General features: G+C 44.5%; 1 pseudogene; it reads right to left on the bottom strand.

Moving 5' to 3' along the window:
* Window positions 1-500, bottom strand: LOC115232114 (annotated as a pseudogene).
* Between the last annotated feature and the right edge of the window lie 305 nt (window positions 501-805).

Below are 805 nucleotides of genomic sequence, written 5' to 3'. Positions count from 1 at the left end.
GAAATAAGTCATGTGAATGCAGTCCAATTCCAGCTGTGTTCAACACAGTCCCTCACCCGCCGATTGTACTCCGCCCTGTCGGAAATGTATAGATTGGCGGCAGATGTGTTGGCGGGGGAGTCCGTGTTGGGAGTGTCCAGAAGGGACTGGAGGGATGTGAGCAGTGCGGAGACGTCGTAGGTGGCCGACCATCGGTTGTGGAGGATGTCGAGACAGATATTCCCGTTCTGGTACACATTGGGATGAAACACTTCTGTGACGAATCGAGGGAGGGGGGGAGACTTGGGGTAGTCCTCTGTGAATATGAGAGTCAGTTTGAATATTCCGTCTTGGAAGGGTGTCCCACAAGGACTAGACTGGTTTGAGCAGTTCTACCCGAATATGACTGCATTCCACTGCATTATATTGTCATCCGTTGGCACAGCACTTACACCTGCAGGAGGGTCATCCCGGAGGCATTGAAAATCCTTTATAAGGCGTCGTCTGGCAGGAGTTGACATGACACCACCAGAAAAAGTTTTTTATTTTATTATAAATTTAGTCGAATTGTTTAAGCCCATACAACTATTGATGTACGTGGAATCCTGGTAAATCATTGGGTATATCTGATACTAGAAAATAAAGAAAGATTGTATGCAACTATTTTCCTACTTTATTGTTTCTATTCTCATACTCTTTATTCACGGTATTCTCCGACTGACGTGGATTCCTGTCAGACTTGACAATTTATTGTAGAAGGTCTTATTTATGCTTTGTTTGAACTTTTTTTGTTTGTATGTACGACACTAACTGGCACTGCAGATGA

Source organism: Octopus sinensis, unplaced genomic scaffold, assembly GCF_006345805.1.
Source record: "Octopus sinensis unplaced genomic scaffold, ASM634580v1 Contig19321, whole genome shotgun sequence".
In the NCBI taxonomy this organism is placed as follows: Eukaryota; Metazoa; Mollusca; class Cephalopoda; order Octopoda; family Octopodidae; genus Octopus; species Octopus sinensis.
This window is presented reverse-complemented; position numbering and strand designations above follow the sequence as displayed.